General features: G+C 46.4%; 1 protein-coding gene across 1 annotated transcript in view; it reads left to right on the forward strand.

Annotated features, from left to right (window-relative positions):
- The window catches only part of LOC101618967 (class I histocompatibility antigen, Gogo-OKO alpha chain-like), a gene marked incomplete at its 3' end in the record, with an annotated part of 22,776 nt that overhangs the window by 4,885 nt on the left and 2,152 nt on the right, over positions 1-15,739 (forward strand). The window lies entirely within an intron of this gene.

The following is a 15,739-nucleotide window of genomic DNA, read 5'->3' on the forward strand; positions in this document are numbered from 1 at the left end:
TGTTCATTATTTTTGTTATTTTCTCGTCTGGTCCATTATACTCCTGCTATGAGTGAAACCATCCGGTATTTTTCTTTCTCTTTCTGGCTTAATATAGCACATCTTTTAAAAAAATTTCTTTCCGGCACAGCAGACCTGTCTCGCGCACTGCCCCTCTCAGTAGTGTATCTCAGTGGATCCACCTGCTCTGTGCCCCAGTGATATCTGGTGAATCTTCTTACCGCCCCTAACTCTCTTGGATGTATAAGTACAGACAAGAACTACACTCCAGTTCTTGTGTGTATAAATAAATAAATTTACAAAAATTAAAATCATAAACGAATTTATTTTTTTACTTTGCTGTAGTCCCCATAGTTCTCCCATCAGCACATCACCTGAACCATCCCCATACTCCCTGTGTTCCTCCTCCTGTTCTGGCCTCCTCCACCCCCTCCCTTGCTGTGAGCCTCAGATCTATAGTCAGCTTTTGCACTGTGACTTTTTCATAATCTTTGTTTGGTTTCTTTATATTTCACATGTGAGTGAGACCATGTGATAGTTACACAACATGAAATATTCCTCCTGACTTAATCCCTTCCAGCTCCATCTATGTTGCCACAAATAGCATGAATTTGTCCTTTTTGATCACTGAGTAATATTCCATTGCATAAATATACCAAACTTTTTCATCCATTTGTAGATTTTAGGGCATTTTGGTTGTTTCCATGTCTTGGCTTCTGTAAATAATGCTGCAGTAATCACAGGAGTCAGGTTTCCTTATGAATTAGTGTTTTTCTGTCTATTGGGATTCCTGGGAGTGGGATCCCTGGGAGTGGGATCCCTGGATCACATCATAGATCCATTTTCAATGTCTGAGGAGCCTCCACACAGCTCTCCACAGTGGCTGGGCCAGTTTGCCTCCCACCAGCATCCAAGAGGATTCATTTATCTCCACATCGTTTTTCCAAAGCATCTACTGTTTCTGGGTTGTTGTTGTTTTTTCATACAGGCCCCTTTCACTGGAGTAAGGTACACCACACCTTACGCTCTATTCAAGACCCCCTGATTCAAAACACAATGTGAAACCACGTCACACCTGTCAAACAGCCCTTATCATAAAGACCAGATAAAGTGAGTACACAAAGAAAAGGGAACAGTCCTGCACTGTTTGGGGGATGCAGCCTGGCTCAGCCCTGAGGGAAAACAGTGTCCAAGTTTCTCAGAGAACGAAAGTGGATTTGTCACAAGACCCAGCAGCCCATACCAAGGCGCCACCCTCAGAGCACACACCCCTCTGTGAGGACCCACTCGGGATCCCATGACCCCTGCAGCCTACTCACAATGACCTTGTTGTGGGGAGGGGTGCAAGAGGACAGACACTCCTCATCAGAACATAAACTCAGGCCATCTGGGGCAGCCCGGATGGGGCTGGAGAGGACCGTGCCCCTGAGGTAAGCCAGAGGGCAAAGACAAGCACATCCCTTTTGTGTGGGTGTGGGGAAATCAGGCAGAGGGCTGGACTTCAAGCAAACCCTTGTTCCCCCCAGGCTGTGTCTATTTGCTGACCAGGGCTGCAGACCAGCCCAGGCCTGGGAGTGCTGATGGGGACTGAACCTCTCTACTTTAGATCCAACTCATTTGATGAGAAAGCCTGACACCAGCTGATGGGGCCCCCCAATGTGTCTTGTGCCTACAACACCCTGGGACCCGCCAGCCCCTGTTGTTTGCTGGGGCTGAGATGGATCTTGTACCTGATGCTGCAAATTATGATTTTTACAGCATTTTTATGTCCACTCATGGCCAGAAAGTGATACCTTCGGACAAACTGTTACTCTCCTGACTAACAAGTATTGGCAATTGGCGCCTTTTTCTTTTTGTGAAAATGTGCTATTAATTTGTCTGTGTCATTCCTGCATAAACCACACACAATATTTGAAGAATCAAGTCTACTGAGAAACATGGTTCCTGTTTCATCATGACCATGGAGTAAGTCTCCCACCACTTCCAGTTCCTGTGGGCTGAGAGGTTACAATAAATTTTATGACAACACAGGAGTTTCCCAGGGCTGGATTCAAATCAGTTTCCCTGTCTGCCCTTCCTCTCTCTCACCAACAAGATGATCCACTAGATTCACAGAGGCCTTCACCATAGACTTACAGATAGGTGAATCCATAACCTCCTTTCTAGAATATTCCTACCCCACCTGCCATTATGGTTTGTGCCGTGGGATGGTTTCTTCAGCATCTACCCTGTCATCTCTGTCATTTCCGCTACACCAGCTGGTGTATGTAGGTTGTATGGCTCAGTCAATCTGCACAATTTCCATTCCTGATGGTGATTTCTGTGTCCTCAAGTCTTAGGGCCATTTAGTAATGACTCAGCTCACCATACAGACCTTCACCTCTTCTCTGACTAAGCTGTGGAAAATATTTTACTTGTCTTTCCTCCTTTGAAGGGAAAGGACCACAATAATGTGAAGAAGGTGACAGAAAAAGCACAGCAGCCTGCTGGAAATGGTTGTAAAAAATGAGATGTTATTCTATGGGAGTTTACAAAGACAGAGCAAATTGCTGCTTTTAAGACCTCAGGTCCACCCATGCGTCCTCGAGTACAGGAAACTGTAAGCCAGAGAAAGGGACACTTCCCCAGCATTGGTGGGGAAGGAGCATTGGTGGGGAAGGAGGTGTTGGTGTTGGTGTCCAGAAGATGGGCTGTGCTGGTTTTTGATTTCCCATAGAGTGTCTGATACACAGAGATGGGACCGCCCCTCATGAGCGTGTCTGACTCTGGCTCTTCCCTCTGCAAAGGAAGAAACACCATTCACAGGGGTGAGACTTGCCACCTGGTCCCTCTGGTCACTCTCTGGGGTGACCCCTGCCCACATGGACACCAGCTAAGGGGACGCCCCAGGACAGGAACGGAGGGTTTCTCCAGAGCCAGTGACAGGCTCTGAGGCAGGACCTTCCGTACTGGTCATGGCCGTCAGACCCGCCAACACCCCGTCCCCAGCACAGCCTCGGGGACCCGGAGCCGGAGCCTCTGAGTGAGGCCCCTGCTGCTGCCCCTCAGAGTGTGTGTGAGATGCCAGGTCTTTGTAGTTTAGCTGCTAGGTTTGAAGTGACTTGGTACAACCACTAAAACATTAAGGCGATGAAGTGATCAAGAGACCGAGGCAACCTATATATGTAGGGACTTGCCCAGAACTTAGGGACCAGTTGTTATGTCCTGGAGTCCTGGTTATAACCAGTGTCCAATGCCATCAACTGGAGAGTAACTGACACTAAACTGACTCAGGACTTGGGCGCCCCCTTGTGGGAAGATCCCTGTTCTGCAGCTGGGAGGGAGCGCACTGGTCTCCTGCGCTCAGCCCTGTGGCCACCGGGGGCGCTGCCATGCTGCCCTGGATTCTGGCTGAGCCTCCAGGACTGGGCGGGTCTGAGAGGGGCAGAGTGGGTTGTCCTGGGGGGGCGGCATCCTGGGCCAGAGATGCACTGTAGGGAGTCAAAGAACAGGGTCTCAGAAGAGAAGAGACCCAGGAGCCCTACCCTTTGTAAGGTTTCCAGCTTTCCCCACTAGCACCCTTCTCCCCATCTCTGGAGAGTGTGCAATAACCAGCCATGAACACACCTAAGTGCCCAGCAACAGGTGTGTGGCAACCAACACAAGGCATACACCAAATGGAATACTATTCATCTGTGAAAAAGATAAAAACTTGATTTTGCAAAACATGGAGAGATGTGGAGGGGATTATGCTAAGTGAAATAAGTTTGAAGGAGAAAGTGAAGTACTAGATGATTTCATTCGTATATGGAATATAAAGAAGCAAACAAAGCAGGGAAAGAAAACTAACCCAAAAAGAACCTTTAGAAATATGACTGTACATTGAACCTATGGGTGGGGGAGAGAGAATGAATCAACGAGGGAAGAGGGACTAATGGAGTATGGTGGAGGACTATGGGTGCCCTTAGGTGGGTGTGATGGGGTGACAAACATCTGAAGAGGGGTGACCCTGTGCCTCTGACACAGTGTGTAAACTGATGTTACCTCAATAGAAACAATACAATAAAAAAGAAAAGGAGGAGAAAAGTAAATTGTTTCCTCCCCCCATCACTGACCTCAGGACTCGCCTTGGCCTCCTCACTGTCACGCAGGGTTTGGGGCTGGTTTCCCACAAGGTCAGAGGCGGGAGGGGCAGGGACTCCTGGGCTGCTCAGACCCCGATGAGTAGAGACACAGCAAAGAGGGGAGCTCTGAGGGGAGCGGGAGACAAGGTCAGACAAACCCCAGTGTGAGGGAGGGTCTGGGTCCCAAGGAGAGGGGAGCGCGTGTGTGTGTGTGTGTGAGAGAGAGAGAGAGAGACAGACAGACAGACAGACAGACAGACAGAAGCGCAGGCACACAACATAGCCAGCCCACGCACAAATGAATTTAAATCCCCCAAAAGAGCAAAGAATATCTATCCAACACCTCAGTGGCAAAAGTCCCACCAAGAAGCTGTTCTTGAGCAGAACTCGGAGAGCAGCGGCTCTGAGGCCAGGAGGAAGTTTAGAGACAGTCACAGTTGGGCTGAGCTGTAGGGAGTGGGCAGGACCCCCTGGGGCCTCTGCCGGGATGTGGTGGCACCTCCACCCCTAACATCCCCCCTCCCCATCCCAGCCCCAACATTCACTTCAAGCTCATCCTCTTTGGTGTCTCTACAAACACACTGGCCTCAGAGTCAGGGAGCTCCAGCCTGATACCCACCGTGTTCCGTGTTCCGTAGGGTGGCAACTTCCTCTGAGTGCTGCAGTCACTGTCTCTCTAGAGCAGAGCGGGGGGGGGGGTGTCCCACAGGATGGGAGGGGGGACCCTGTGCCCTTCTGGCCTGGCCCAGGGTCAGGAGGAGCCCAGATCATCCCAGTCACTGAGCTGACCTTTGTCTAAGGTCCAGGAAGGATGGAGGGATGGAGAAGGGTCCCCCGCAGCTCCTGGGGGAGATGTAAGTTCAGAGTGGTGGAATTATTGCAGAAAATCCCCCCTGATGTTGCTCTGTGATGGGGGAGATGAGGTGAGAGAGGGGAGGGGATGACAGAGGCTAGACCCCAAAACTTCTATAGAAATGACCATTATCGGGCCACTGTTCAAATACAATAACACTTTTCATATACTAGCCTTTGAAATATCTAAAATCTGTGTCATAGCAGCCGAATCCCAACAAAATACATTGATGTTTGTGCTGTGTTGGTGGAAACGTCCTAACCCGCCATCACCACAAACAGCCCCCTCAAGCTGCTCCCTGTGTGACTGTGTTAATTTCTTAACTCAGTGACCTATATTTGGGGTTACCCCTTCCAGGCCCTGGGGTGGAGAATGAGCAGTGCCAGGACTATGTGTGTCTGGGACTCAGTCCAGCTGGACTAGAGTCCGTGGGGCACAGAGCGAGGCCTTGACCCAACAGGGAACAGCAGCCCTCTAGGCCCTGGTCCGTCTGTGCTCCACACCCAAAGCTGGAGTGTGTATGGGGGGAGGGAGAACCCAGCACAGGAAGTGGGTTAGGACGGCAGAGCAGGAAAAGGGGGGGGGGGTTGTATTTCTAGGGTGTGGTTTACAACGATCCCACTCAGAGATTGTTGATACAATGAATATACCTCTTCTTCTTCATCTGTTCATCTATGAGCTACCAACTCACAGCTGTGGGAATGGCCCATATAACAAACAAACAAACAAACAAACAGAAACACCACATGTGGTGGGTGATGTGGGACAGGAGCCTCTTACCCTGCTGTGGGATGGCAGCTGGGCTGGCCAGTCAGTTCTAGAAACAATCCCAGGTCTTCCCTCTCCCTCACCCTACTCCCACAGTGTGTCAAGGAGGAGGGTCTGCTCATCAGAGGCCCCTCACAGGTGACAGCAGGAGGGTGTCCCAGGCTTGGGGACTCTCTGACCCTGAGAGGAGGTGTTTAGGGAGTCAGTGAATTTCTGATTTTTCTTCCCCCAGGTGGAAAGAGGTGCTGTTTTCAGTCCCAGAGTTGTGTCCTCAATATGTTCATATGACTTACAGCCCCTCATTTGACTTGTGATAAACCTGAGTGTGGAGAAATTATAACACTTAGGGTGTCGTAAGATGGCGTTATTGAGAGCAGAGTTGGGATTCAAACTCAGTTTCCTTCAGTTGAGTTCATACTCTTTGCTGCATCATGTTCCACAGCTTTTCCAAGTGATCTGACAGAAATGACAAAATCTGGTCAAGTCTAGGAGCTTATTGAAAAACAATTTTCCATAATAAGTTCACCTAAAGGCAGGTCACGCCAGGCAGGTCCTTCTCCCTCTGGTAAGTGAGTCTCCCTATGCCCTGACCAACCCTTCCTCTCTTCTCCCAGAGGCCTCCTCACTTGACTGGGAGCAACACGAAGAGAATCTGGGAGCAGTTTCAGCAGCAGGAACAAGCACCAGACCCTGAGATGAAGCCCCTGGGAAGCTAAAGAGCGTGAATCACCCTGGGCCCTAACCTGAGGGGCTTCTCCTCCTGGAGTAATGGACCCCGGGAGCTGGTCAGCACTCTGTGGATCCACTGGTGCTGGGAAATGGAGATTTGTGAGGAAGTCATTACGATTTGGTAACAAATGAAATTAAAAATTTGGTTAACGGAGGATGATAGAAAATATACCCAATCATTTCTCTTCAATAAATCGATAATCAAATTTGAGGTAAGAATTACCAGATCACAGTGAATGGTAAATATATCCAAAACTTTCTAAACACAGAGAGGGCTTAGCTGTGACTGTTGGACATGAGTAAATCCTCACCACACTAATATAAAGAAGTAATAGAAACTAAATGAAAGAGAACATGAAATCTCTTGCAGGAAAAAGATCTTTTCATTGACCCACAGAAAGTTCCCTCTCATGGAATCAGGAACAGTCACTCCTGATGACACAAACTCTGCTCTCTTGTATTCTGAAGGAAATGGAGAAGAGCACCCAGGACACAGCCCTCAGCGTGCCAACTCTGGGTGGGGGCGAGGTCAGTGCAGCCGGCCTGCCCCCTGCTGCCCAGGAGGAGAGAGCTGGGGAGCAGCTGCAGGAGGATGAGGAGAGACCAGCTGCAGGGGAGGAGCCAGATACAATGTGCAGTGTGAGGAAGACATTGCAATGTGGGTCAAATAAATATGAAAATCCAGTGAATTATGGAGTTTGGAAGGGTGAGCCAATCTTATCTGTCAATAATCTTATTTGGGAAAAGAAATCTCAAGGTCTTCAATGAATACTAAAGGCACTAAAATTCTAAACACAGGATGCACTTAGCTATCACTCAGGTGAGCTGTGAATAAGGTCTCAAAGGAGTCACTTATACAAAGAAGTAAAACAACTAAACGGCACAGAACAGCATCTCTCTTTCCTTAAGTGGCGGATGTTTTCATGGTTTCACAGAAACGTTCCTCTCATGGAACCAGGTGTTATCTCACCTGAGAATAGAAATCCTGCTGTCTTCTATTCAGAAGTTCTGACTGAGTCTCATTAACAAGTGTCTTATATGAAGCTAGAGCAGAAGGTAACAATCAGTAGAGAGGTTGAAGAGGACACACACCAGAACCCTTCCTGTGACTGCCCGCCAGTTCTGATGCTCAAAAGCAGCATATTGAGACTCTACCTGGAGTGGTGATGCCTCGAGCGACCCCCTAAGAAGTAGAAGTGCTTCTGGATGGACGCAAATATCCTTTGAGCTTTGATTCTCGCCACTGGCAATGGAGTGTGTCTGCAGCACTCGGCACAGCCTGTGAATAAGTCCTCGAGCTTGAGGATTCGGTAGTAGTCAAGGCTCGGGCCATTATGATGTCAAGGTTCTCTGGCTCACGACAAACTGCCAACTGGCACAGTGCCATAACTGCTGCCTGGTAGCATCTTTTGAATTTTAAAAATCATCTGCTTGAGATGACTGTAGATTGTAGGCAGTTAAGAAATGATGAGCGGCTGTAGCCTTTTACTCAGTTTCCTCAGTGGTGATCCCCCACCAAGCTGTGGTGCAACATCCTCACTAGCATGTGAGCACTGACAAGACCAGTCTCGCTCATCACCACAGGTGCCTTCACATCACCCTTTCCAAGCACACGCCACTGTCACCCAACTCCACCAACTCTTGACTCCTGGCAGCTACCAATCTGCCAACCATTTCCGCAACTGCACCATTTCCAGAATGTTCCAGACATGAGCTCACACCACATGTGACCTTTGTGGTGTTGCTTGTGTCCACTCAGCCTCACTGGAGACTCCCCTGATTGAAGCCTGCAGTGACAGTTCAGGTCTTGTTTCACTTAGTAGTGTCCCGTGACAGGGGAGTGTCGCAGCTTTGTCACCAGGCACTGCTGAGGGACCCCTGGTGTGTTTCCAGTTTTAACTGTAAATATCTTATGCAAGTGTCTGTACCTAGGTTTCTGTATCAACATAAATCTTCATTTTCTCAGCAAGGGGTACAATAGCTGCTGTATAGTACTTGCATCTCTTCTGGCAGCTTAAATAAATTGTTTTTTGGTATATGTATAGCATATTTTTTTAGACTTCTGTCCTGTTCTATGACTGCAGGACATGGCCCAGGCTCAACATTAACAGGACATGTATATGTGTGAATTTACAGAGTGCGTGAGGTCAGAGGGCATCTGGCCTGGCCCAGATAGCATTTACTGAGCAGGAATTAGGTGATCCACCTAAGATGACAAAGTCTTCCATTTCTAAATGAGTAAATCAATCCAAGCCAACAGAGGGAAAACAACATAACAAGAATGGATAAGAGAGGAAAGAACTTTCTCTCCATCTTCATCCTCATTCTATCAAGTTTGTAATAAAAATGTATTTGTCAACTAAGTCTAATTCCTATCATTTTATGTATTTTGCATAAACTCATAGGACAGAATGACCAAGCAGAATTTCTGCTGGCTTTATGGGAACTTCCAGAGAGCCTTAGATTGAGCTCTCAACATTCGGCCTGTCCAAGCCCCCAGAGCCATGCCTCGGGAGGTCTCAACAGACTCTCCCTGCAGCATTTGTATCTTAGGGTGCAGTTTCTCTTTTCAGGGTTCCTTAAGCTATTCTCTCTGGTGCCTGCCCATGGATGTCAGCTTACAGCACTGTATGGTCTCGGGAATCCTTTAGGGGAAGTGGCAGGCTCTTTTCTTCTTGGTTCTGCTCATAGTGAACTCACAGAAGGTCTCAACTGTGAGATTTCTGTTAAAACCTGGATAATGTAACCAAACTTTCAATACTCTATTTAAGGAAAAACAAAATTCCTCATTGGAATTATGCAAAAGTAGACATGTTGCCATGAGGTTACGGTTCATCTGGAGGCGTAAAAATCTTAGGGAAAGTAAAATTATAAGTTCCAGTGAAAATTTCCAGGATATGCTCTACATGCTATTTGATCCTACTTTCTTGATCTATGTCTGTTGTTATGTGGCCTTCCAAAGAAAATTTTAAAAGAGGTTTAAATATAGTCTACTTCTGGGAACCACTCTTATCTGTAAGAGAATGGTGAAATACCTGATCCCAGCACATAAGGATTTATTTCATAGTTTCATTAAGGTCGCATTTTGGGTGAAATATATTTTCTCAGCTTGTCTTGTAGATTGCCATCTCCAGGCAGCATGCATCTTCCAAGTCATCTGTAAGATATTACTGATTTCCTACATGACCACTGAAGCAAAGTGGGCCCATTTGCACTGAGTTTGACAATCCAAAGGAGGAATTATTTCCTTTAGCAGCTTTTGAGTAACTCCCAAAGCCTTTCCTGCCTTGGTGGGTAAGGCTTCTATCTGTCCCATAAAGACCAAATGACATTCAAAACTGCTAGTGATTCTGGGCATTTTGGTAAAGCCCACTTCCCAGTCTTCAAAAAGGCATATACATCAATATGGAAAAATAAAAATTACAAAACTAAAAAAAAAAAAATTACAAAACTTTCCATGACAAATAAAACCCCCAGAATTCATGACTATTAAATCCTCACTGCAAAAATTACTACAAGGTACCCTAGAACTAAAATCAACAGAGGAGTGAATAGTAAGACAAGAGCAAGGTAAGGAAATAACCACCAAAAAAAGCAAATAAAGTGAAAAATGCAAATTTCAATATGTCAATATTAACTCTGAATACAAATCTATACTAACCAATAAAGAAACACAGAGTTGCAGTTTGGATTAAAAAAGAACAGAACCCAACCTTTTGCTGCCTACAGAAAACACACTTAGCTTCAAAAGATAAACATAGATTGAAACTAAAAAGATGGAAAACAATCCCACAAGCAAGTGGACCAAAAAAGAAGGCAGGGAAAGCTCTACTCATATCATATAAAATAGACTTCAAATTAAAAAAAATAAAAAGAGACACCAACAGTCAGTACATTATGGTTAAAGGGGTAATATATCAGGAAACCATATCATCAACATATATGAACCAAGTGAAGGAGCACCAAAATATGTCAGATCATCTCTGATTCAATGCTATTTCTATAAATATTTCAATGATGTTTTTCAAAGAAATAGAGAAATTACTGATCAAATTCATATGAAGCCACATAAAAACTCAAATCACCAAGATTCTTCTGAATAAGAAGGAAGGAAATGGAGGTATCACATTCCCAGACTTCAAAATATACAACAAAGCCATAATAATCAAATCTGCATGGTATTGGACCAAGAACAGACATATAGACCAATGGGATTGAGTAGAAAACCGAGATATAAATCCACAGCTTTATGGACAACAATCTTTGACAAAGGAGCAAATATGCAATGGAACAAAGAAAGTTTGTTCAACAAATGATGCTGGGGAAACTGGGCTGCAACGTGCAAAAATATAAAGCTAGATTACTACCTCACACCATACATAAAACCAACTTAAAATGGATTAAAGAATTAGACATAAGATGTGAAACCATAAAATATCTAGAAGAAAAAGTGGGCGAAACACTGCACGACACACACCTCAGTAACATCTTTAAAGACACATAACCCAGAGCAAGGACAGTTAAAGAAAGGATAAATAGCTGGGATTACATTAAGTTAAAGAACTCCTGTACAGCAAAAGAGACATTAACCAAAACAAAGAGACAACTGAAAGAAAAATTTCTCACACAATACTAATGATAAAGGACTGAGCTGATGAAACTCAACAAATATAAGGTGAACAACTCCATCAAAAAAATGGGTCAAGAGCTGTAAAGACACTTCTCCAAAGAGGAAATGCAGACAGTCAACAAGCCTTTGACTAAGCAGAAAGGGCAGCTCTGGGCGCCTGCGCTCATCCTGTGGCCACACGGGGGCGCTGCTGGGCTGCTCTGGTTTCTGGCTTAGCCGCCATCCCTGGGCGGGTCTGAGAGGGGCAGAGTGGGTTGTCTTGGGGGAAGGCGACCTGGGGGCTAAGATGCGCTGTGGGGAGTCAGAGAACAGGAGCTCAGAGAAGGGGAGACCCTGGGAGCCCTGCCCTGTTTGTGAGAGTTTCATCCTTTCTCCAGGACCACTCTCTACAGTCTCTTATACAAATACCTGGGAAAATGGAAAGTGGATACTGTTTTCCTTCCACACCTTATTACTTTACCGAGGAGTATTTTTTAAATATGTTAAAAATATTTTCATATGTGCAGAAAGTTGCAGCGGCGTCAGAGATTCCTGTGCCTCTCACCCTGCTCCCTACACAGTGAACATCTCACTGACCACAGGGCACCCGTGCAGCTAATGGAGTCATAGTGACTCTCGGTCACTGAGCCCCACGCTCCACCTGGAGCTCATCACTTTCCCTTTTCATGTCCAGGATCCCATCACATTCCAGCCAAGTCTCCTTTAGGCGCTTCTGCTGAGACAGTTTCCTAGACTTTCCATGTTTTGACAACATTGACACTGGAGTCCTGCCCAGGAACCGTGTCCCAGAATTTGAGAGTCATCACTGGGGCTGTGATTTTGAGAAAGAAGGCGACAGAGCTAAGGTGTTGTTCTCCACTTAGTGTGTCAAGTGACATGCACTTTCCCCTCACTTCTTAGTTACCTTTGTCTGACACAAGCTATGCGACGGCTATCGTCTGACAGATTCCGGGTAGCTCGGGAAAAGCTCTGAAAGATCAGACTTTCCACGCTAACTTATGTTATGACCTCCCTTTTTTGTATAATCGTAATATCAAAATATTCTGAGCAAATTTCAGCCTACAATTGGATTGCCTCAGCTGCATAAGGCCTGCCTGCCCTGACAAGCAAGCACTGCACCAGGGTGAGAAATTCTTCTGAAGTCAAAAGTGACTTAACAACTGGCTGATCAATAAAAACAAAAGGGCTGTTTCTGCAAAGTCTCTCACTGCTGGAAGGAGGAAAACCCAAATCTTATTCTGCTATCTCACCTAGCCTCCTATTCAGCTTCTACAGAATTACTCAAACTTCCTACTGTCTGGCTTTAGATATGGAAATTCATCCAGATTGCCTGCTTTAGAGCTAGTCAAGTTTTTTACCTGCTACACTTCAAAGCAATCCACAAAAGTCTTTCTGGCTAGTCTTTCAGGATTCTACTATCTAGTCTTTAGATAAGGAAATTCACCTGTCTCCTATTCAGAGCAAATTATGCTTTCTACTGCCTAGACCTCAAGGAAACTTACTTGAAACCTTTTAGCAAGTTTCCTCAAAGTAGAAAATTTACTTGAAACCTTTTAGCTAGTTTCCTCAAAGTAGAAAACTTACTTAAAACCTTTTAGCGAGTTTCTTTAAAGAACTTTTCCAAAACTTGATTAGCAAGAAATTTCCTCTTCCTGCCTCCCAAGATGTTTCAGGTAGAAAAAACCATCAGATAATAGATAAGGTTTAAAGGGCTTTATTCTTATATATCTTCACTATAGTAACATTAGTCTTAAACTTTGAGCACCTATGTATCTGTTCTTTAACCCTGATTTTAGAATGTTATAATCTCAAGTAAAGGTCAAACGACCCCAGACCATTCTTAGAAAAAAGGTGATTGTGACTTAACCCCTTTCGTATGCTAATGCCATCCCCCTGCCGGCTGGAAATGTATAAAATAAACCTCTGCTAAAGGCAGAGCAGGAAAATTTGTACCCAACTCCGACTCCCGTGTCTTCCTCACACCAGCTCCTCTCCCCCTTTTGGAATCTCCACACGCCCACGCCTTCCCATCTTAGGGTCCTGCCTGTGTTGCCTCCAGACACCTCAAAAGTTGGAGCTGGTCTCCACAGTTGTCCTTGGAAGGGAGTCACTGCTGCAGCTCCCACTGAGTGGATGTTTGCTGTAAACATTTACATGCAGGATTTTGGTGGGAATATAAGGTTTTAAACTGTGTAAATAGGACAGTGACCAAGGATTGCAGGGTCAGTCTGTGTTTGGCCTTAATAGAGACTTCCAGAACTCATAGCAAGAGTATAATGGACCAGGAGAGAAAATAATGATGATAATGATGAACAGCTATATACCAGAGACATTTTATGGGAGTAGAGTGGGGAATGGGATCAAAAACAGTGGGGGTAGGGAAATGCACTGGACTATGGTGATGGTATATGAGTGATTTGGTGATGGGAAGCCCATGAGGAGTACAACTGAGATGGAAAAAAGCACAAAATGATGTAAAAAAAAAACTATTATTTTATTTAAAAAATAAAATAAAAGAGACTTCCGACTCTTTTCCAGAGTGGCTGTGACACTCTGCGTCTTGCCAGCAGTAGGTGAGGGTCCCGGTTCTGTTTCTTTCTTCCTTTCTTTCGATTTATTTATGCTTTCAGAATGGGCTATAGGCCCGAGGTGTGGTGGGTGAGAAGATTCACCAGACACAGAGTGAGGAGCAGAATAGGTAAATCTACTGAATTACACTGCGGAAGCGGCTTTAGATTCTCAGTGCTGTGCTTTAACCTGCTGCGCCACCAGGGAGGGCCTAGACATCATTTTTCAAAAACAGTTTGTAATTTATGGAACTGTAATTTCAGTAGAGTCCCTGTGTCTCCCCTACTCATGGCCCCTGTTGCTAACATCTCATATTTTATTCATGTAGCAGATGAAGCAAGGGTTAGAGTTGTGACTAAACTCCATGTTTTATTTGAATATCATGGTTTTCGCTTTTCCGTCCCAGGCTCCATCTTGACTCCACGTTTAGTCCCAGCTATGTCTCTGAGGCTGCTCTGGCTGAGTCCGGCTCTCAGCCTCTCCTGGTCTTCACATTTAGGGGTCTTGCACAGGTGTAAGGTAGAGGGGCCTCAATTTGATTGGGGGACTGAGGGATGGGGTGGGCCATATGTGGGGGCCATCTGAGCACACACCCTGGGGGTCCCCTGGCCTGACCCTCCCCGATGGGGCTCCCCTCCCCACCTGGCTGAGGCCGGGTCCCCACTGCCTCCCTGGGAAGTTCTTTCCTTCCTGTGTCCACTTTCAGCACTGCAGCCTGGGATGGAATGACTCTGTGGGGCCCACAGATAGGGGTGCCCCCCTCTAAACAGTGCGTGGAGGTTTTGTGTAAATATGAGTTTTAGAGTGAGTTGGGTATATAGCTAGGAGAGTGACCAGCAGGTTTGAGGGTGAGTGTGCATTTCACTTCACGAGAAACTGCCGAATATTTTCCATAGTGAGGTGCTATTTTCCATTCTTGCCAGCAATGAATGGGGTTCTTGCTTCTCATCCTGGTTGGCACCTGGTCCCCCCTTATTTGAGGTTTCACTTTCAGGTTTCACGTTTCACGTCCGTCATTCAAATAGGGTCAAAAGTGATCTCCTCCCCCCGTTTTGCCCCTATTTCTGTGACAGGCTGCAAGGAAGAAAGGCAGGAGGTAGAAAGGCTGAGCAAGCAGAGTTTATTGTTCGTGGACAGCAGCTGACCCGGAGCCCCTAGGGTGGGGGCCCAGCTACTGCCAGGGCTATAGGGGAAAAGGGTCTCATATAGATTCTAGGTTCAGATTCTAAAGGGGTGAATCACTACTGTGCCCCCTGATCCTAGGCCTAGTTAATCATCACCCATAGGTGTGAAGAATGTAAAAATGAGAAAGATAAGGAGGTTTTTCTGTGACCAGGCCCGACTTGTTCAGCAGGGAAGAATTCCTTTTGACCAAAAGATAACTACCTCTCTGAAAAACAGCGACATCCTGTCGCCGTCCTAAAAACCATTGTAACTTCCTCGTTCCATGCCTCTGAAATGTACCCCCTCCCTTCCCTAAAATACTGTTTAAAAACTGCTCACTGTAATAGCTCGGGGCTCTTGGCCTTCCCCTCGCCTCGAGCCCGCTCGCGAGTGTATTAAATTCTTTTCATTTTTCTGCAGTTCTGAGTTTTTGAGTCTTTGTCGGTCTGTCGTCGGTTCTAACTCTTTTCATTATTACACTTATGTAGTCCCATGGTAGCTGTGTTATCCCACCACCTCTTCACCCCCAACACCCCCTCCCACCACTACCTGCTGAGTCCCCTCAGCCTCTCCCCTGTTCTCCCTCCCCATTGCCTAGGGAACAGCCCACCAGCATTTCCAGGCTCCAGGTACAAAGGCTCCACTTTTTCGGCCCAAATTTAAATCTCAGAGACCTTCAAGGGGCAGGTGATGAGGCCAGATCTCCTGCTGCTGCTCTCTTGGGTCCAGATTCTGGCAGAGTCCTGGGCAGGTGAGTGAGGTTGGAGAGAAACAGCTGCTGCTGGTGGGAGCCTCCTGGCTGGGGTGGAGGAAAGGAGGGTGATCCCCGCCCCAGGCCCTGTTGTCCCCCTCCTGTCTGTCCTGCCCTGGTCCCTTTCTGCCCCTCCCAGCCTCTCACCTCACTCCCCCACCCCAGTCTCCACC

The sequence above is a fragment of the Condylura cristata genome, unplaced genomic scaffold, assembly GCF_000260355.1.
Source record: "Condylura cristata isolate star-nosed mole 26May11 unplaced genomic scaffold, ConCri1.0 scaffold00090, whole genome shotgun sequence".
In the NCBI taxonomy this organism is placed as follows: Eukaryota; Metazoa; Chordata; class Mammalia; order Eulipotyphla; family Talpidae; genus Condylura; species Condylura cristata.